Below are 22,819 nucleotides of genomic sequence, written 5' to 3' on the forward strand. Positions count from 1 at the left end.
CTATGAAGCCCTGTCTGTAGAGTCCTAGTTATCAGTGTGAAGTGTGCCACATATATAATTAGGAGGTTGCGACATTTAGAAACTATCTCATTTCTTTCATACTCTTTTCGTTCGATAAAGTTTAACTCTATAAAGTTTCTTTCTAATTCGTGCTTGCACGCATCTTTCAGTTCATGCCTCCACGAAGGGTTGTTCGAGGTTATCTTGCTAGGAGGAATGTTGATCTTCAGGATCAAGGGGTACCCAATGCACCAGGAGTGCAACCCCAATGAGAGGTCACTAACACTGAGTTCTGGGATGCTATCAGGATGTTGATTCAAGTGGTGACCAACCAAGCTGGGCAACAAAGAGGGAATTAACAGGATGTGGCTGATACATCCAGGATCCGTGAGTTCTTAAGGATGAATCCTCCATACTTCACTAGTTTAAGTGTCACTGAGGATTTGGAAAACTTTATGGAGGAGTTGCAGAAGGTGTTTGAGGTTATGCATGTTGTTGATGCTGAGCATGTGGAACTAGCTACATACCAACTGAAGGGTATTGCTAGAGTTTGGTACGACCAATGGGAGAAGAGTAGAGCGGAGGGTGCACCAATTGCTAGCTGGGATGTGTTCTAAGAGGCCTTTATGGGGAGTTTCTTTCCCCGTGAATTAAGAGAGGCAAAGGTAAGGGAATTCCTCACTCTTAAGCAGGAATCTATGAGCATAGCCTCAAGTTCACTCAACTCTCCCGCTATGCTCCGGAGATGGTTGCTGACATGAGGAGCAGGATGCGTTTATTTGTATCTGGGTTGTCTCATTTGGCAAGCAAAGAGGGTAAGGCTGCAATATTAATAGGGGACATAGACATTGGTAGGTTGATGATCCATGTGCAACAGGTTAAAGAAGATAAGTTAAGAGATAGGGAAGAGTTTCGAAACAAGAAGGCAAAGACAACAAAATGAGTCCGGGCAGCAGAAGAGTAATGCGAATCGGTCATCTTTTCAACAAAAGTAAAATGGACATGATCCATCATCTGCTAGGGCACCTACACCAAGGAATAGAGGTGAGTTTAAGAATTAAAATTCTCAGAATTTCAGAGCTAGACTTGCGCAATCTCAAGGTAGTGTGGCACAAAGAGGTAATGAGACTCCTGTATGTGCTAAATGTGGTAGGAACCACCCAGGAGCATGTCGTTATGGCTCCACTGGTTGCTTCAAGTGTGGTCTGAATGGTCACTTCATGAGAGAGTTCCCTAAGAACAGGCAATGTAATGAAAATGGGGGCAATAAAGCCCAATCTTCTTCAGTGGCTCTGCTAGACAGAGCTGCACCTAGAGGAGCTACTTTAGGGACATGTGGAGGGGCAAACCATCTGTATGCTATCACCAGTTGCCAAGAGCAAGGGAATTCACCTGATGTTGTCACTAGTATGATCAAAGTCTTTACTTTTGATGTTTATGCTTTACTTGATCCTGGTGCGAGTCTATCTTTTGTGACTCCATATATTACTATGAGGTTCGATGTTATTCCCATACAACTTCTTAAGCCCTTCAGTGTTTCCATACTTATTGGTGAGTCTATTATAGCTGAGAGAGTTTATCATGATTGTACCATTTTTTTCAATAACAAGGACACCATGGCTGACTTAGTCGAGCTAGATACAATGGACTTTGATGTTATTCTAGGTATTGACTGGCTTCATGCTTGTTATGCCTTATTTGATTGTAGAACTAGAGTAGTCTAGTTCAGTTTCCAAATGAGCCAGTTTTTGAGTGAATGAGTAGTTCAGTAGTGCCTAAGGGTCGTTTCAGTTTGTACCTTAAGGCCAGAAAGTTATTTTCCAAGGGGTGCATCTATCACTTAGTCAGAGTTAATGACTCTAGTGTTGAGACACCACCTATTCAGTCAATTCCAGTAGTGAATGAGTTTCCAGAGGTCTTTCCATATGATCTTCCTGGAGTCCCTCATGAGAGAGAAATAAACTTCGGTATAGATATTCTTCCTAATACTCATCCTATCTCTATTCCTCGATATAGAATGGCTCCTACTGAGTTAAAATAGCAGTTGAAATTCTTGATAAAGGTTTCATTCGACCAAGTGTCTCACCTTGGGGTGCTCTGGTCTTATTTGTGAGGAAGAAAGATGGTTCTCTTAGGAGGTGTATTGATTAAAGCCATTTGAATAAGGTTACCATAAAGAATAAGTATCCCCTTCCAAGAATTGATGATCTATCTGATCAACTTCAGGGTATCACGACCCGAGCCTACACCCTGGACGTGGCCGGCACTCGAGAACCATTGCTGGTTCTCAAGCGAACCCTCATCCTGGCTGACATCAGGCGGAAGACTAACTCAAACATACAAAACTTAAAAACTGAATAAAAGTCATGAAACTTAAATAGAAAGCTTTAAGTCAAAAGAAAACTCTGAATAAAATAAATTATTCAACTCGCCATAAAATAGGCAACTTAAGTCTTTAAAACATTTAATAAAATAAATGATATATACTTTTCAACTATACTGACTATCTATGAAGCCTCTAACTGATAAAGATGGAAGTCGGGACAAGATCCACGACATCCTAACAATTGATATTACTGAAAGGTAAATGATATTCTCCAGAAACAAGGAGGCTCACCATAGCTAACTCGAACTCTCGGATGTATCAACGAAGCTCCTGTTGATGATCCTGAATACCTGTGTCTGCATCATGAGAAGATGCAGACCAAATGGCTCAGTAAGTGGAATGTACAAGCATGTTAGGGGAATTCTAAAGGATAACATAAGCTTGAAAAGAATTTGAAAGAAACTGAAGAACTTACCTCGCTCAACTCAACATAACTGAACTCATTTCAATATAAATCAATTTAAAACATGTGCAATATAAATGAAAGCTGTTTAAAAACATGAAGCCAACTCTGTATGTATGCAAAAATACATATAACTCTGAGATGTATGTAAAAATACAAATAATCTGATGTATATAAAAATACAAAATACTGTTGTGGGAGTTTCTCTAACAGACAAGAATCACATCAGAGCTATTGTGATGATACAACAATGTTCCTCACGTTGCCAACGCATCCTATACCTTGCCACATGTATAGGACCTCAACTACTAAGGGGATTCACTAGTCTATGCGAAAAGGAGTCATCTAAAAAGTATGACCATTTTCTATCCATGATGGCTACATGGTTTATGGGGGCTGTGAGTTATCTGAACTCTCCCCCATATTGGTGCTCAATACTACTCCCAAAATATACTAGCTCTTTATGTTTTAAAAACATACTTCTTTCTGTGATTTGAGATTAGTGCTAAAAAAAACTTAGCTCAAAATCTATCTTGGAAATCTCAGTTTCCTCTCTTGCTTCATTTAGAAAGTGATTAGTCTTTTCTGAAAACTATCCCGTAGGCTCTTTGGAAATCTCAGCTTCCGTTCTTATTTAAATGTGAAAACATTTTAAATCTCTTTGGGAATGCCTAGTCCCCATAAATACTTATCTTATGGCTACTAAACTCTCCATAAACAGGTACTGAGACCTCTTTCAAAGATGTTTCTCTTAACCTCTTTTGATTACATACCCTCTCGGTACACCTCTTAACGCTTTAGTTACTCTTGTGACTTAGCCACACTTCACTGCCCTTATCTGAAGGTTAGGATCTCTCACTTGTACCACTCATATCTATTCAGCTAACATCTCAATTCCTCACTTACTCTATGTCAAGTCTACCAGATCAAATATCAAGACTAACATCATCACCCTCATGTTCCCATTCTTTTGATCATGACACTAATCTCAAATTCAAGATTAATGTTTATTACTAAACCTGAATATCAATACGATTGCTCACCTACTATACTATACTTCATTACTTGATCAGTTCTATAACCTTCTGAACATCATAACCCTCTCAAACAAATCATAAGCCTAGATTAGATCTATCACTTCATAAATACCCCACTCTCTTATTCAACACATGAATTTAGTATCCTCTAATACGATGGCACATCGACACCAACTCTATTTTGGTTAACAAATATATACTCTATCTCATCTTGACTAGTAACTTTTACCCTACCCATAAGGGAAAACTCCTCATCAATAACTTACGGGGTGCATGACTATAATAACATAGCTTGCCTCATCACTATCTCGCTTTGTAAGATTACTAAACCTCTGCATACTTTCCTCTAACTCTGGGATCTTTCACTACTACTGCTCATGATCTCGTAATTCATGTTACCTTTTGGGGTGGAAATATTACCCAAGCTCTAAACATACCTCCTCATAAGGATCTCAGCTGAAACAAGGCTTAAGGAAAATAATATAACTTGTTTTTAGCTCAAAGGTACAATTCATATAATTATAGGTGCATTCCTCTGAAACTGAACACTTAACTCACTCATAGGCTTCTCTCAAGCCCCTGTGGAGTCTCATGACTTCCTCAAAACTCTTGCTAAGAACAACTCATCAACAAAGAACTGACTCTGCTTTTTAACCACATCTAGTATGATGGGTAGTCAAATGATTCTTAGAAACGCACGAGTAAGAATAAAATCTATATGACATATCTCTATTGCACGATTAAGAGTATGAAAGAAGGGAAACTTTTCTTAAATGTCTGTAGTCCCTTATTTATAGAAGTGGGGTCCTCACATCCTATCAACATGACTTCATAGACACCCTAGGACACTTGAACTCTGTGCTCTGATACTAAGTTTGTCACAACTCGACCCTACACCCTGGACGTGGCCGGTATTCGAGAACCATTGCTGCTTCTCAAACGAACCCTCATCCTGGCTTACTTCAAGCGGAAGACTAACTTAAGCATACAAAGCTTAAAAACTAATAAAATTCATGAAACTCAAATAGAAAGCTTTAACTCAAAAGAAAACTCCAAATAAAATAAATTATTCAACTCGCCATAAAATATGCAACTTAAGTCTTTAAAACATTTAATAAAATAAATAATACAAACTTTTCAACTGTACTGACTATCTATGAAGCCTCTAACTCATAAATATGGAAGTCGGGACAAGACCCACGACATCATAACAATTGATATAACTGAAAGGTAAATGAAATCCTTCATAAGCAAGGAGGCTCACCATAGCTAACTCGAACTCTCAGATGTATCAACGAAGCTCCTGTTGAGGATCCTGAATACCTGTGTCTGCAAAGCATAACATAAGCTTGAAAAGAATCTGAAAGAAACTGAAGAACTTACCTGGCTCAACTTAACATAATTGAACTCATTTTAATATAAAGCAATTTAAAACATGTGCAATATAAATGAAAGTTGTTTAAAAACATGAAGACAACTCTGTGTGTATGCAAAGATACATATAACTCTGATATGTTTTTAAAAATACAAATAATCTAATGTATATACAAATACAAAATACTGCTCTAGGAGTTTCTCTAACAAATAACCTTCACATAAGAGCTATTGTGATGACAAAACGACCTTCCTCACGCTGCCAGCGCTTCTTATACCTTGCCACATGTATAGGACCTGAACTACTAAGTGGATCCACTAGTCTATGCGAAAAGGATTCATCTAAAAGGTATGACCCTTTTCTACCCATGATGGCTACATGGTTTATGGGGGCTGTGAGTTATCTGAACTCTCCCCCATATCGGTGCTCAATACTACTCCCAAAATATACTAGCTCTTTCTGTTTAAAAAACATACTTCTTTCTGTGATTTGAGATTAGTGTTAGAAAAAAACTTAGCTCAAAAGCTATCTTGGAAATCTCAGTTTCCTCTCTTGCTTCATTTAGAAAGCGATTACTCTTTTTTGAAAACTAGCCCGAAGGCACTTTGGAAATCTCAGTTTCCGTACTTACTTAAATGTGAAAACATTTTAAATCTCTTTGGGAATACTTAGTCCCCATATACTTTTGAAGAAATGAACTTCAACTCTTTACTCTTTACTTTTTGCTTAACTCAAAACTTAAGTCTTAAAACAAAGTTAAAACGTTTGTAAAAGACTTCTTAAAATATGGTTCATGCCGAATTATGGACGTGAACGACTCAATGCAAGGTTTTCAATAACCATAGATAGAACTCAATACTCGGAACTCAAGAACTTGAATAATACTACTCACTTCAAGAATGCTCAACTCAGAGGGTTCATGCGGAATTATGAACATGAACTAGTCAACTCAATGACTCAAAGATATTTCTCATCTCAAGACTGTTCGACTTATAAAATTCATGCGAAATTATGGGCGTGAATAACTCAACTCATGGACTTCATGGGTAATAACGTAATAGTCCTATGATTAGGATTATAATCTCTGAAGGGTTAGGAACTCGATACTGAAGACTAAGAACTTGAAAATACTACTACTCTCAATGATACTCAATTTATGAAATTCATGCGGAAGTTATGGGCATGAACGACTCGACTCAAGGGTCAAAATATCAATAAGGAACTCATGTATACGACTCTTCTCATTGTCTCACTTATTTCCTCAAAACTTAACTCAAATAGATGATGGATCTCAAAGGATTAACAATTGAACTCAAAGAATTTCTTGAACTCTACTCTTAACTCTCTCTTGAATGTGAATTATGAAATCAAGAGTTATGGTTCATGGTAGGAAGGATATCGTGATGATAAAGTGGACTCATGAATACATTCTCCTCATTCTCATAATCACTTGCTCGAGTCTTGAAACAAGTTATTTAAATTTGCAGAAGGTTATTCAAAGAAAACTCAAAGGGACTATCTCAAATGTTCAGAAGAACTCTCAAGGCTTAACTCTTAACTCTACCTTGAATTTGGATTTATTGATTCAAGGTTATGATTCATGTTCATGGATGATTTCTAGATGTTTAGAAGTCATTTAGAGTAGTTAGATTCAATGGAATGTGTTAGGACACTTTATAATAACTTAAATAGGCTAAACGATGAAAAACTGGTGAAAAATGCCGATCTGGGTGCGTCCCTAGCGCATTGCGCTAGACCCCAATTTACTAGGGCTCGTTTCTGGTGCACTGTTGGCGCGTTGCCCCAGCCTTCCTGTCGCAACGGGGGTGTGTCGCGCCAGCATTGCCCTAGGCAAAACTGACGAACTTTTCCTCTCATTTTATACCCTTAAATTCCTTTTAATCGATTTCTTTTCTCAGGTTTTACTTAGATTCAATTACCCAACCTAAGTACACACTAATCTACTCAAAACAACACTCAAAACAATCACTTTCATCTCAAGAAATCATCAAAACCCCAACAAAACAAGATTTAGAATGAGCTTTAAGAACACCTATCAAGAACTTAAATCCTTCAACTTTTTGAGAATGAAACTTCGCTGAAAAGAATGTTTGGCGTGTGGGTGAACAAACCCAACACTATGGAAGCTTACATACCTCTTAGGGATCAAACCCATGGCAACAATCCGCAACAACTCTCAAGAATTTCGATGAACGCTTTGATCCCTTATCTTTTCTCCTCTTTTCTCTTCTTGAACTCTCAACTAAAACCATAGGCGTAACTAGGATTATAAAACTGAACCTAATCAGATTAGACCCATAAAATATTATTAAAAACGAATTAAATCTGATTGGGTAAGGAAAAGACCAAAATACCCCTCTAAAATCCGGTTTTGACTTTCCTTATCTTGAAGCCCAACTTCGAATGGACATATCTCCCTCATACGAACTCGAAAATGAGAAAACTTGGTGGCGTTGGAAAGATAATTAAATGATCTTCCCTACGGTGTGTGGTATCACAACTAACTCATCCTGATCTAGGAGTTATGGTCGTTTGAAGTTGACCCAAAACTCATACTTAGCTTAGCTTTGCAAATATTCAGATTTTTGCTATTTCCAATTTAATTCTTTTTGGAACTCAAGATGCTACATTTAATGACCTTAACACTTAAGAAAATTTTAATTTCTTGGTAAAATCTCACTGACTACGAAGAACGGTTCGAGTCTTAGTTCAAAAAATTTCTGGGGTGTTACACAGGGTTCCCAATTGCTTTTCTAAGATAGACCTCAGATCAGGCCATCATCAAATTAGTTCTCCAAACTCTAAAGAATTTGGTGTTTTATGCCAAATTTTCTAAGTGTGAGCTTTGTCTTGAGTTAGTGGAGTTCTTAGGCCACATTGTTTTTGGTGATAGGATTCAAGTTGACACTCAGAAGATGGAGGCAGTGCAGAATTGGCCTAGACCCACATCTCTAACTGATATTAGGAGTTTCTTGGGATTGGATGGCTATTATAGGAGGTTTGTCAAGGGGTTTTCATGTATTTCATCCCCCTTGACTAAGCTGACTCAAAAGACAACAAAATTTCAATGGTCTGAATCTTGTGAGAAAAGTTCTTAGGAATTGAAAATGTGGTTGACTACTGCCCCAATATTAACCTTACTAGAATGTACGCAAGGTTTTGCTATGTATTGTGATGCGTCCAGAGTTGGACTAGGTTGTGTATTGATACAAAATGGAAAAGTTATAGCTTATGCCTCCGGACATCTTAAGATTCACGAAAGGAATTACCAAACCCATGATCTAGAGTTGGTTGATGTAGTGTTTTCTTTGAAAATATGGTGTCACTATATCTATGGTGTTCATGTTGATGTGTTCACCGATCACAAGAGTCTTCAGTATGTCGTCAGTCAGAAAGAACTTAATCTTAGACAGAGAAGGTGGTTGGAGTTACTTAAGGATTATGACATGAGTATTCTATAACACCCAAGTAAGGCTAATGTTGTTGTTGATGCTTTGAGAAGATTATCTATGGGCAGTACTTCCCATGTTGAGGAAGGCAAGAAAGAGTTAGCAAAAGTTGTGCATAGACTTGCACGATTGGGAGTCCCGTTAATAGATTCCAATGATGGTGTAGTGGTGGTGATGAATGGGGCTGAATCATCACTAGTGTCCGAAGTGAAAGAGAAACAAGACCAAGACCCTATTTTTCTTGAATTGATGGTAAATGTTCATAAGCAGAAAGTCAAGGCTTTTGAACAAGCGAGAGATGGTGTGTTGAGGTATCAAGGTAGATTGTGTGTACCCAAGGTGGATGAGCTTCAACAGAGGATCATGGAGGAAGCTCATAGCTCCAAATACTCTATCCATTCGGGTTCCACAAAGATGTATCGTGACATGAGAGAAGTCTATTGGTGGAGTAGTATGAAGAGGTATTGTAATGAATGGTTTTCGTCGTTATAGAAAAGCCAACTGGGAAAAATTTTGGGCCTGAAAACTTTTTCGTAGTAACTATGGATTTCCCAATCTAGTCCAGATTTGGAAGAAGTTGGAGTCAGTATGGTCTAGGTAAATCTGGTAGCAATTGGATAATTTAATTATTATTTTAATTGCATGAGTAGATAGCTAAGACGTTAAGGAACCCGTATGACTTTACAAAATTGAATTCGAGTGAGTAGAACTCCAGAAACTGATCTTAGCATGAAATGGTAGTTTCTGAGTGTCATTGGTTGAAGGTGTGTTCTGAAATTGGGGTATTGGACTTATTAATATGCTCACTGTTTTCGTGCAAGCCGCTCAGGTGGGATTACTGCAACCAAGATGGGGCCGTTGTAGTGTGGTGAGTGCTGCCATAGCGGGACAGACGCGACTTAAAGTCAGAAATAAAACCCAAAAACATTTTATTCTGCAATTTTCAAACTTGAGAGCTAAGGAATGAACCCAGATGTTTTCTTGAAGGGTTTTCACCATTCTTGAGGCTAAAGGTAAGGTTTTAACTCCCTGAATCCATTTTTTGATTCGTAGAACGTAATCTAATGGGTAATTATTGATGGGGGAGGGTTTTGATCTAGAATTTATGGTGGAAACAACCCTAATTGGGATATTGGGATCATGGGTTTGATCTCGGGTTGATAAGACTGTTGGTAATTTAGGTAATTAGTTATTGTTTATTGATTTCCGTATTATATTAATTGTTTATAGACCAAGAAAAAGCATAACAAATCTAGAAAGGGAAGAATTAAATTTCTTAGGGGATTTAAGCTTGTTTCGAGGTAGGTGATGATTGTGATTTCATGTTGTGTGATGCATGTTTGTTCTTGCTTCATTATAATATATGTATGTATGCGACAGTTGCATTATTGATCACACTAATTGTAAATGAGGATAGATTCATGATGAATGGCATGAATCATGACTTGATTATATTATTTGAGAATATACTTGTGAGTGTGGCTTGTTGAATGGATCGGGTGTTGCGTTCCGACACACTAACTTGGATCGGTTGTCACTTTTTGGCATAAATATGGGATCGGTTGCCACGTTCCAGCATAAACATTGGATCGGGTACCATGGACCGGTACACTAACAGTTTGGGTTTGAGTTCCATGAGAGGACCATTGACTTGGCATAACTGTGTAATTGAGAATTATGAACTTGATCGTTATTCGTAAATGATATTGATATTGTATATGTTCGATGTATGCATGTTATTATTATGTTGTAATGACTTATGTATGTTGGACTTAGTGGGATAGCCGTGTGATCCGACCAGTACACTCTGGTTGTGTACTGATACTGCACTTGATCTTTATTTGTTGAGTATAGGGCATCTTTAGGCAGCTATTGAGAAACCTCGCTTAGAAGATCAATGATCGTTCAAATTCAATAGTGAGCTAGTTCTTTCGGGTTGCCATGAGTTCTCTTTCTGTTTAAGTCCACATTTCGCACTTAGACTTTCTAGTTAGTTATTAGTACATTAGTTTAGGGTTGTAATTCCTCTTGTTAGACTTATGGATCTTGTTAGAGTTTTGGTATGTTGACTTTCATGTTCTAGGTGTTACTTCCGCATTTGTTTAGTTGTTAGACTTTTGTTGGAGTTTATGGGAACTCCCTATATTTTTTCTTAGCATTCAACTTACTTCCGTTACTTAAATGCCTTAGTATTTTTATTAAAGTTGGTTAGCTAATTAGTATTTATGGTTCTCCCACCGGAGGGTTAGTGTGGGTGCCTATCACGATGGTCTGGGTCATGACAAAGTTGGTATCAGAGCCTAAGTTTGTTGATCTCGATGTACCAAAACTAGTCTAGTAGAGTCTTGCAGAACGGTACAGAGACGTGTGTAGTTTTCTTCTAGAGGCTATAGGACTTTAGGAAATCTCTCTGTTTTCTCTTGTCTCCTTTCGTGCTATAACTTGATTCCAATTGGTATCTGGCGATTCAAATTGGTATCTAACCTCCTTCACTCTTCTGTCCGCAGATGGTTAACACTAGATTCAACGACGTCAGGCCCGTAGCTCCCGTTAATGCTCCAGCTAAGGAATCTTCAGTGAGAGGTCGCGATCGAGGCATAGGTAGAGGAATAGCAAGGGGTAGAGGCCGTGGAAGAGTAACACCTACTAGGGATGGAGCTCCTGTTGAGAATGCTCCTAGAAATGAGAACCCTCCCGCGCAACAGAAAAATATAGAGGAGAATGTGGAGGTTGAGAATGAGGAGGATGTTGGACAAGAGGAAGAGGTGCAAGCTGAGACTACAAGTATCCCTCCCTTAGACCCTGTTTTAGCTCAACAAATTATGTCATTCTTGAAAGGATTGGTTGGTCCTGGAGTGCTTCCCTCTTTTCAAGCAACTCAGGCTCCCGCCCATCCCCTTATTGATAACACTGTCCCCAAGGTGGGTGGAAAAATAGGTAATGATGCTTTCTTCCGTCCTTTGTATGGTCCTGTTATGACTGGTAATGAGCATGAAATGTTGTCTAAGTTTTTGAAACTAAAACGTCTTGTATTTCTTGGTTCTGAAAGTTAGGATGCTTATGAGTTTATTTTAGATTGCTATGAGAGGCTTCATAAGTTGGGAATTATCCATCAGTATGGAGTAGAGTTCATGACCTTCCAGTTTTAGGGTGAGGCTAATCAGTGGTGGAGAGCTTATGTGGAATACAGATCTTCAACTTTACCCCCACTCTTTTGGACTCAGTTTCATGCTCCGTTCTTAGAAAAGTATGTGCCCCAGACTTTGAGAGATCGTAAGAAAGATGAGTTCATGGCTTTGGAGCAAGGTGGTACGACTGTGGCTACTTATGAGTCTAAGTTCCATGCTTTGTCTAGATAGTCTACTCAATTGGTGACTACTGAGGAAAAGAGGATTCATTTGTTTGTTAGGGGACTGAATTCTGAGTTACAGGTATTGTCTGTTCATATGACCTCTGCAGGAAAAAGTTTTAATGAAGTGACAAACATTGTGAAGAAAGTGGAGGGGATGAGGCGAGACAGTCAGGCTAAGGCATTGGCTAAGAAAGCCAAAAATTCAGGTAACTTTTAGGGATCTTACTCCAGAGGTTTAGGGAGGCAAACTCTTGCAGCCCGACTAATTTAATCCTCTATGCCTGCTTCTAGAGGTAATAACTCTGGAACTCCACCTCAAAATTTGATTCAGGATAGCCAGGGAGCTGCACCTTTGGCAGGCGGCATGCCATCTTTTGATCGTACATGCTACAATTGTGGAGAACTTGGGCATATGAGGAGAGATTATCCCCGCTCTAGCATGCTGGATTTCGCGCAACAGTAGTCTACAGTAGTGGTACCCGCGGTAAATGGTAATAATGGTTGAGGGCGTCCACAAGGTGGGCGAGGAGGAAATCAACGAGGTCACGGAGGTAGAGGAAATGGTAACACAGGAAGGGGTGAAGTGAAGCCAGGTAGGGAAGTCGTTCGTCACGATGATAGGGCTCAGTGTTACGCCTTTTCGGGAAAGACTGAGGCAGAGGCATCTGACACAGTGATCACATGTACTATTCTTGTCTGTGACTGGATGACTAATGTGTTATTTGATCAGGGTTCTACTTATTCTTATGTGTGCATGCATTTTGCCTCAGCATTTGCTATGATTTGTGATATACTTGATGCCTCGATCCATGTTTCTGCCCCAGTTGGAAAGTCTGTCATAGTCACCCACGTCTATTGTGCTTGTCCTATTTTGTTTATGGGTTTTAAGACTTGGGTTGATTTGGTGATTTTGGATATGACTGACTTTGATATAATCTTAGGAATGACTTGGTTGTCCCCATATTATGCCGTGCTTAATTGTAATACTAAGTCTATAACTCTAGAAATTCTGGGAAGGGAAAAATTATAGTGGGAAGGGGTGTACAAACCTAACCAAGCTAAGATCATATCCTCCGTTCGGGTTAGAAAACTGGTAGGGCAGGGTTGTTTGGCTTATATTTGAGATGTTAAGGTTAAGTCTCCATCTATTGAGTCTATTCTTGTGGTGACAAAATTTTAAAAAGTGTTTCCTACAGATTTTCCTGGTATGCCTCAGAATAGAGATTTAGATTTCTGCATTGATCTAGAACCTGGTACTCGTCCCATTTCCATCCCTCCCTACCGCATGGCTCCGATAGAATTAAGAGAGCTCACAGCTCAAATCCAAGAACTTCTTGATAAGGGATTCATTCGTCCTAGTGCTTCCCTATGGGGTGCTCCAATTTTGTTTGTTAAGAAAAAAGATGGTAGTATGATGATGTGTATAGATTATCGACAATTAAATAGGGTCACCATTCGAAACTAGTACCCATTGCCTCACATAGATGATCTTTTTGACCAATTGATAGGTGCATCAATTTTCTCTAAGATTGATCTAAGGTCTGGCTACCATCAGTTAAATATTAAGCCTGAGGATGTGCCCACGACGACGTTTAGAGCTCATTGTGGGCACTATGAGTTTCTAGTTATGTCTTTGGGTTTGACTAATGCGCCTGCAGCTTTCATGAGTCTAATGAACGGTGTGTTCAAGCCATTTCTTGATTCGTTCGTTATAGTCTTTATTGATGACATTTTCGTGTAGTCGAAAAGTGAGGAAGAGCATGCCGACCATCTTTGTATTGTTCTGGGTGTTCTAGGAAAACAAAAATTGTATGCAAAATTTTCTAAGTGTGAATTTTGGTTGACTTCGGTTGCATTTTTGAGGCATGTAGTTTCGAAAGACGGGGTAATGGTAGATCCTCAAAAGATCGAAGCAGTTAGGAATTGGCTTCGACCAAGTTCTGTGACTAAAATTAGGAGTTTTGTGGGGCTCGCTAGCTACTATCGTCGATTTGTGAAGAACTTTTCTTCTATTGCCACTCACTTGACAAATTTGACCAAAAAGGAGATACCATTTGAATGAACTGAAAATTGTGAGGAGAGCTTTCAAAAGCTCAAGACTCTTTTGACCACTAAACGTATTCTAGCATTACCGGTTGAAGGTAAAGATTTTATTGTTTATTGTGATGCTTCACATTCTGCTTTGGGCGCTGCGTTGATACAGGATAAAAATGTTATAGATTATGCATCACGTCAAGTGAAGGTGCATGAGAGGAATTACCCAACACATGATTTGGAGTTGGAAGCAGTATTGTTCGCTCTTAAGATCTAGCGGCATTACCTCTATGGTGTTAAGTGTGAGGTGTTTACTAATCATTGTAGTTTGCAGCATGTGTTCACTCAAAAGGATCTTAATTTGAGACAGTGGAGGTAGATAGAGTTACTTAAGGATTATGATGTGACCATTCAATACCATCCGGGTAAGGCTAATGTTTTGGCAGACGCTTTGAGTCGAAGGGAGGTGAGTATGGGTAGTCTAGCTTGCTTGAGTATAACCAAGCGACCTTTGGCTAAGGAAATTCAGACCTTGGAGTCTAAATTCATGAAGTTGGGCATCTAAAAAAAAGGTGGGGTGTTAGCTAGCATTGAAGTTAGGGCCACGTTCATTGAGGAGATCAAGGCCAAACAATTTGAGGATGACAATTTGAATGAACTCAAGAAGAAAGATGCAATTGGTAAGGCACAAGAGACCACTCTTGATGCGAAAGGTGTTCTCAATTTTAAAGGAAGTATTTGTGTTCCTTGAGTTGATGACCCGATTCCAAAATTGTTGACGGAATCCCATGGTTCGCGATATTCCATTCACCCAGGTGTGACCAAGATGTACCGAGATTTGAAGCGAATTTATTGGTGGCCGAGCATGAAGAAGGATATAACGGAGTTTGTGGCTAAGTGTCAAAATTGCCAACAAGTGAAGTATGAACATCAAAGGCCTATAAGTTTGCTTCAGAGAATGCCAATTCCGGAATGGAAGTGGGAAATGGTAGCCATGGATTTCGTGGTTGGTATTCCCAAGACTTTAGGGAAGTTTGATTCTATTTGGGTAGTGGTTGACAGATTGACTAAGTCAACCCATTTTATTTCAGTAAGAACAGATTATAATGGTGAACAATTGGCTAAGGTGTATGTGAAAGAGATAGTGAGGTTGCATGGGGTGCCCCTCTCTATCATCTAAGACCGGGGTACGCAGTTTACCTCCAAGTTTTGGAGGAAGTTACATGATGAATTGGGCACACAACTCACTTTTAGTACAACCTTTCATCCAAAGACGGACGGGCAGTTAGAGAGGACTATTCAAGTGTTCGAAGACATGTTGAGGGAATGTGTGATTGATTTTGGAAGGCATTGGGATAAGTTCCTACCTTTGTGTGAGTTCTCCTATAATAATAGTTATCACTCCAGCAATGATATGACACCATTTGAGGCACTTTATGGGAGGGGATGTAGATCACCCATTGGATGGTTTGAGGCTGGAGATGTGAAACCTTTGGGGGTTGATTTAGTGAAAGATGCTCAAGATAAAGTGAGGAACATCCAAGCTAAGGTTTTAGTGTCCCAGAGTAGACAGAAAAGTATGCGGATCATAAGGTAAGATACATGACATTTCAGACTGGTGAGAATGTTCTTCTTAAGGTATCACTCCTGAAAGGGGTGATGAGATTCGACAAGAAGGGCAAGCTAAGTCCGCGATACATTAGTCCCTTTGAGGTTCTTGAATGCGTAGGGCCAGTGGCTTATAGACTGGCCTTACCTCCTAACCTATCGGGATTTCATCCGGTATTTCATGTGTCCATGTTGAAGAGATATCATGGTGATGAGGATTACATCATCAAATAGGAATCAATTGTGTTTCTAGGACCTCCAATATGATGAGAAATATATTGCATTTCTTGATCGAGATGTGCGTAAGCTGAGGACCAAGGAGATTAAGTTCGTGAAGGTTGAATGGAAGCATCGTCCAGTTGAGGAAGCTACATCGGAAATCGTGAAGGACATGAAAAACAAGTATCCCCAGTTGTTCGTCGATTCATATACTACTCCATCTTTTCTTTAGCCTATTTTTCCTAAGTTTGTCACTCGAGGACGAGTGATGAGTAAATTGGTATCTATTGTAATGACCGGTTTCCGTCGTTATAGAAAAGCCAACGGGGAAACATTTTGGGCCGGAAAACTTTTTCGTAGTAACTTGGGATTTCCCAACCTAGTCCAGATTTGGATGAAATTGGAGTCCATAAGGCCTAGGGAAATCTAGTAGCAATTGAGTGATTTAATTATGATTTTAATTATATGAGTAGATAGATAAGGTGTTAAGGAACTCGTACGACTTTACATAATTGAATTCGGGTGAGTAGAACTCCCAAAACTGATCTTAGCGTTAATGGGTAGTTTCTGAGTGTCGTTGGCTGAAGGTGTGTTATGAAATAGGGGTATTGAAATTATTAAATTGCTCATTGTTTCCGTGCAAGCCGTTGAGGTGGGATTTCTGCCGCCAGGGCGGGGCCGCTATAGCGGGGTGTGTGCCGCCATAGCGTGACAGACGCGACTTAAAGTTAGAAATAAACCCCAATAATATTTTATTCTGTAATTTTTGAACTTGATAGCTAAGGAACGAACCCAGGTGTTTTCTTGACAATTTTTCACCATTCTTGAGGCTAAAGGTAAGGTTTTAACTCCCCGAATTCATTTTTTGATCCATAGAACATAATCTAATGGGTAATAATTGATGGGGGAGGGTTTTGATCTGAAATTTATGGTGGAAACAACCATGATTGGGATATTGGGATCATGGATTTGATCTAGGGTTGATCTGATTGTTGGTAATTCGGCTAATTAGTTATAGTTTATTGATTCCCGTATTATATTAATTATTTGTAGACCAAGAACAAGCGGAACGAATCCGGAAAGGAAAGAATCAAGTTTCTTAGGGGATTCAAGCTTGTTTCGAGGTAGGTAATGGTTGTGATTTCATGCTGTGTGATGTATGTTTGTTGTTGCTTCATTATAATACATGAATATATGCGAATGTTGCATTATTGATCACACTAATGGTAAATGAGGATAGATGAATGATGAATGCCATGAATCATGACTTGATTGTATGATTTGAGAATATACTTGTGATTGTGATTGTGGCTTGTTGAATGGATCGGGTATTGCGTTCCGACACACTAACTTGGATTGGTAGTCACGTTCCAGCATAAATATGGGATCGGTTGCCACGTTACGGCATAAACATTGGATCGGGTACCACGAACCTATACACTAACAGTTTGGGTTTGGGTTCCATGAGAGGACTATGGACTTGGCTTAACTGTGTAATTGAGAATTATGAACTTGATCGTTATTCGTAAATGATATTGATATTGTATATGTTCGGTGTATGAATGTTATTATTATGTTGTAATGACTTATGTATGTTGCATTTAGTGGGATAGCCGCGAGATCCTACTAGTACACTGTGGTTGTGTACTGATACTGGACTTTCTCTTTCTTTGTTGAGTACAGGGCATCTTCAGGCGGCTATTGACAGACCTCGCTTAGAAGATCAGTGATCGTTCGAATTCAATGGTGAGCCAGTTCTTCCGGGCTGCCATGAGTTTTCTTTCTGTTTAAGTCCACATTTCGGACTTAGACTTTCTAGTTAGTTATTAGTACATTAGTTTGGGGTTTTAACCCCTCTTGTTTAAACTTATGGATCTTGTTAGAGTTTTGGTACGTTGACTTTCAGGTTCTAAGTGGTACTTCCGTATTTGTTTAGTTGTTAGACTTTTGTTGGAGTTTATGGGAACTCCCTATTTTCTTTTCTTAGCATTCAACTTGCTTCCATAACTTAAATGCCTTAGTATTTTGATTAAAGTTGGTTAGCTAATTAGTATTAATGGTTCTCCTACTGAAGGGTTAGTGTGGGTGCCAATCATGATGGTCTGGGTCGTGACAAGTGTATTGCAGAGTTCATTGCTAAGTGCCCGAATTGCCAACAAGTCAAGGTCGAGCACAAGAGGCCCAGTGGTATGGATCAGAACATAGATCTTCCCGAATGGAAGTGGGAGATGATCAATATAGATTTTGTTACTGGTTTACCACGGTATCACAGACAACATTATTCAATTTGAGTGATTATAGATCGGCTGACTAAACTAACCCATTTCTTACTGATAAAGACTACCTTTTCAGCAGAGGATTATGCCAGATTATATATTCAAGAGATAGTCAGACTTCATAGAGTTCTGGTATCCATCATTTCAGATAGAGTGCGCAATTCACCGCACAATTTTGGAAGTCTTTCCAGAAAGGCTTGGGTTTGAAGGTACATTTGAGTACTGATTTCCATCTTAAGACTGATGGTCAAGTAGAGCGCACAATTCAAACTTTAGAGGTTATGTTGAGGGCGTGTGTGATCGGTTTCAAGGGTAATTGGGATGATCACTTACCTCTCATTGTGTCACACCCCGAGCTACTCCCAGTACGTGGACACGGGATCACTAGTGACCCCAATCTAACCCTGCTAGCATATCATAAGCATACTAAATAAACTGAAGTAAGAAAATACTGTGCGGAAGCTAAATCATAAGATAAACTGAAAAGATGGGGAAAACCCATATACAATCTGAATATATGAAAATAGAGAGTTTAACAATTGTTGAAAAGTCAAACTCAAATACTAAAGCTGAAACTAACTATGTCTGAAATAAGCCTCTACTGATTAGAAATGTTGGGACATGCACTAACTAGATCTAGCAAATACTGAAAACCAAAGACTAAAAGCAAAGCAAGATAATCATGTCAATCATCCTCGAAGAATGAGGACTCACCACTGATGTTGTAGAACTGAAGATTGGAAACAAATCTATGCATGATCTGGAAGTTGAGAACCTAAACCTACATCACGAGAAGATGTAGCGCAGAGTATGCGTCAGTACTTGAAAGGTACTGAACATGCAAGATAGAGTAAAAATGAACAATAAAAATAACTGAACCAAATCATATATCTGAGTAATGATATGAGATAAACATGATACTAAACTGAGAATACCGAACATGAACTAACTGAATGCAATGACCAAGTTTTATAACATGCTGAGATTGAAATCTAACTGTAACTGATAACATGGTCAATGCAATAGAATCTGACTGAACTGTGGGAGCTACTAATAACCGATGTGAAACCACATGATCTAAATGTGAAGTCCGATGTATACTCCCCATTGAGAGGACCCAATATACCCTGCTAGAGGTATAAAAGCATGACTGGCGTGATCACTAAAATGATGCCCACAAGGGGACTTACAACCTATGGGGCACATAGTTCTGGGACTTCAGGGTGACTGACCCTAGTCCACTCAGTAATAATATTTTCCCATTTGATTATGTAATTAACAATTTATGACTGAAATTCTGTAATACTGGATAGCTCAAAAATGCTGACATGCTAACTCTGAGAATGCAACAATTATATCTGATAATGTGACATTCGTAAACTGAAGCATGTATAACTGAATAAACTGGCATAGTAGATGTAATTCATGAACTAAAAGAACTACATATCTAGGGTTCTGAATTTATGAAAGAATCTATGCAAAACAATACTAATATCATGATAATCTTATTAGGAACATCAAGTAGTTAATTCATAATAATATGCTAGAATTCTAGAAACCCTAGGTCTAGATAATATGGAGGGAATCAAGAATCTGATTGAATTTTAGGGACCTAATGGGTGAAAGGAACCCACTAGTAAAATCCCATATACCTAGTGACGAATTCCACGGAGAAATCTTTCGATTTCAGGGCTGGAAGTGATGAAAACTTGTTGCGTTTTGGAAATAGGGCTGGTCGACTCTTTCAACTTCTTCTCGTTCAAATTGATGAATTTTTAGGAGAATGAGTTGACTTGGGTAAAGTCTGATTAAGTTAGTAGGCTAAAACTGACAAAAACTACGTAGTTTAGGGTTTAAATGACGTAGTTTAGAGGTCCAACGCATAGGGAAAAGACCAAATGACCCTTGACTTAACTGCTGTCGGGACCAACCGACGGAACAGACCGATGGACTGTGGCTGGACTGACGGTCTGTGCTGGTCGGCCGTCGTTCGACGATTGGGAGTTGAATAATGGGGGTCTGACCTACGGCCCTGGACCACAGACCGTGGTCTGGCCTACGGTACTACAGTCCGTAGTTCCTGGCGTAAGTGAACCCTCAATTGATTTTCTGGGGGGTTCTGGGACTAAAATCTGGGGGCTGACCCATGACCCTAGACCACGGACCGTGGCCTGACCTATGGTCTGTAGGTCCCGATGTGGATGGACCCTTAGCTAGATTTCTGGACTACTTCTAGGGAAGGCTGCATGTGGTCATCCACGGACCACCAGAACGGACCGTGGGTCACCCTACGGTCCATGGGTGGCAACCGTGGGTTGCACCTTCAACTTCTAGAAATATGTTGGTTGGTCTGTTTTGGATACGGGGTGTTACACATTGAATTTTCTTACAACAACAATTTTCACTCTAGCATCCAGATGGCTCCTTATGAGGCTCTTTATGGGAGAAGATGTAGATCTCCTATTGGATGACTTGAGGTTAGTGAGGCTAAGTTGATAGGACCAGACTTGGTTCATCAAGCTATGGAGAAAGTGAAGATCATTCAAGAAAGGTTGAAAACAGCGCAGAGTTGTCATAAATTCTATACTGATTTTAGTAGAAGAGACTTGGAGTTTGAGGTGGACAATTGGGTGTTGAGATGAATGTTACATGTTTCCACCTTTACTCTACTTAGAGTAATGTCATTCGAGGACAAATGTTCCCAAGGGGGAGATATTGTAACATCCCGACTTAGAAAGAGCAAAATTTAGAAGGAACTAATTTGGAAAGAGCCAAATTGAGAATTTGGCAAGTTATGCTTAAGTTGTGAGTTTTGGGTCAACTTCAAACGACCATAACTTTCAGTACATGATGATTTACGTGGCCCATAAGATATCAAATGAAATTTCTTTGAATTATCTTTCCAAAGCCACCAATTTTGCTAAATTTTGAGTTCGGATGAGGGAGATATGTCCGTTTGAAGTCAGCCCATCTGATTAAGGAAATTTACCCGAATTAATGAGGGGTATTTTGTATTTTCCTTACCCCATCAGCTTAAAACATTTTTAGTAATAGTTTAAGGGTCAAAACTGATTTGGGTCAGTTTTCACAATTCTAAATACGCTTAGGGTTTTGAGAAGAGTTCAAGAGGAGAAAAGAGGAAAGGTTCAAGGCGTTCATCAAGATTCGTGGGATTTGTTGAGGAATTATGCCAAATTAAGGTATATAAGCTCTCATAGTGTTGGGTTCGTTCACCCATATACCAATCATGTGATTTTAAATCCGTAATTTCATTCTTGAGGCTGAATGACTTGAGTTCTTGAAGAGTTTCTTGAAGTTTCGTTCTTAAATCATTAATGATGAGTTTGATGAGTTCTTGAGATGAATGTTAGGATTTTGAGATTTTTTTAGTATATTTTCTGTAGTTATGTTGGATATTCAAATCTAAGTGAGTTGGGAAGAAACCATTCGATTCTAGGCGAATTAGGGCCAAACAATCGAAGAAGAAAATTTGTCGGAATGTTTTGGGGAGGGGCTGGGGCGGCGCGCCGGCAGTGCCCCATTTGAGTTCTGATTAGTGGCTGGCGCCCCGTGCCAGCAGTGCGCCAGGGTTGCCTGCCCCCACCTTTTTTTGTCGTTTGCTCCTTCTAAGTCCTTTTAAAGTGTACCTTTACTCCCTTTTGATTCTAGCTACTCTAAACTACATCTAAACATCAAGAGATCCTTCATAACATGAATCATAACCCTTGAATTCATAATTCAAATTCAAGGTAGAGTTAAGAGTAAAGTCTTGAGAATTCTTTTGAGTCATTTTGAGAAGTCTTTTACAATCTTTTAAAACTTGTTTTAAGACTTGAGGTTTGAAGATGAGGAGAGTTGAGTTTCATTTTAAAAAAATGAATATATGGAAACTAAATATTCCCAAAAGTAAATGTTTTTACATTTAAAATGAGAGGAGCAATCGATTTCCAAATGAGTTCATGTGGAGTTTTTGAATATAATCTCTTTTAAGAGAACCTTTGAGTAATAATCTCAAAGTTTGAGGATGACAAAATGTTTTTAAACATATGAGCTGAGTATATTTTTGGGAGTAGTACTGAGCACAGATATGGGGACGAGTTCATACAACTCAAAGTCCTCACAAAGCATGTAGCGAATGTGGGTAGAAAGGGTCATACTTTTTAGATGATTCCTTATTACTTTTTAAGAATAGCTTAGTGGATCCACTTAGTTGAAGATGTCTTATACTCTGGAAAGGTATAGGACAGTTCTGACAGCGTGGGCGAGACGCTGTATCATCACATAGCTCATAGTGATGGTTGTCGGTTAGAGAATCTCCCAAATAGAGTTATTTTGTATTTTTACAGACAAACTTAGTTATTATTGTATTTTTAAATACATTGAGTTTTTATCTACTGTTATAAATGTTTTTATATAAACTGCATCTTTATTGTTGTTTTTATACTGTATTGAATTGAGTATCCATGAGTTGAGGTTGGGTTGAGTATAGTTGAGGTGAGTATGTTTCCTTCTTTCCAAGTTCAAGTTTTTATGTTATGTTCAGTGTCCCCCTTATATGCTCGTACATTCAATGTACTGATTTCATTTGGCCTGCATCGTTTCATGATGCAGATACAGGAGATCAAGGTCATCAACAGGTGCTTCGTTGATACCATAGCA

General features: G+C 39.0%; 1 pseudogene; it reads left to right on the forward strand.

Moving 5' to 3' along the window:
* Positions 1-745: 745 nt before the first annotated feature.
* Positions 746-16,116, forward strand: LOC125830107 (uncharacterized; annotated as a pseudogene).
* The last annotated feature ends 6,703 nt before the right edge of the window (positions 16,117-22,819 follow it).

Source organism: Solanum verrucosum, unplaced genomic scaffold, assembly GCF_900185275.1.
Source record: "Solanum verrucosum unplaced genomic scaffold, falcon-dt-bn FXZP01000151.1, whole genome shotgun sequence".
NCBI lineage: Eukaryota > Viridiplantae > Streptophyta > Magnoliopsida > Solanales > Solanaceae > Solanum > Solanum verrucosum.